We start from the raw sequence: 755 nt of genomic DNA on the forward strand, positions 1-755 counted from the left end.
TCCACTTACCATAACTTGGTTGAACCGTGGATTATCCATATTCTTTTCCCTTTGATCCAAAGCTTTTTCTTTCATACTTCTTGACCACTATGAGGACTGACTCATATCTCTTCAAACAAGATAGATTTCTAGGAGCAATGAAGCTTGATGATAGGAAAAGAAATAAGCTCACGGGAACTAAGAGAAATGGAGTAGCCAAGCATTTTTCTCTCAACTCTTTCCTTTCTCTCAATTGCTACCGGCATCCGAGTCTCGTGGGAGAACTCGCCTAGTCTTGAACAGGCTTTACTTAAGACGTTAGCTACTACTTCATAATCATGCCATTAATCTATGAAATTACTTTGATTCATAAAACTCTTGGTAACAAGAATTGAACAATAATCTTTATAAATTGACTAAACCTTTATTCCACTTAATGGTAAAAATAATACATCAAGACTTATAATCTCCAAATATACATTCGTATTGACACTAATATCTGATTTCATAACAAGTTACACTATGAAAACTCGACCTCCAATAGCGAAGTGACTCGAAATAAAGTGCTATGAGATGCCTTTACCTATTCACGGTGGACTGCAAATGCTGATAAATGCATGGTAGGTTGATCACTATTTGCAAAAGGGAAATAAAGGGGTGAGCCTCACAGACTCAATGATCATCGACTCCTTAAGCAGGGCATAGATAGGACACAAGCATAAGGTAGATAAGTTGAATAATAAAACCTGAATATCAAATCATAATCTTAAGAAACT

This window comes from Theobroma umbraticum, unplaced genomic scaffold (genome assembly GCF_002168275.2).
Source record: "Theobroma umbraticum cultivar Fairchild unplaced genomic scaffold, ASM216827v3 scaffold_60.0, whole genome shotgun sequence".
NCBI lineage: Eukaryota > Viridiplantae > Streptophyta > Magnoliopsida > Malvales > Malvaceae > Theobroma > Theobroma umbraticum.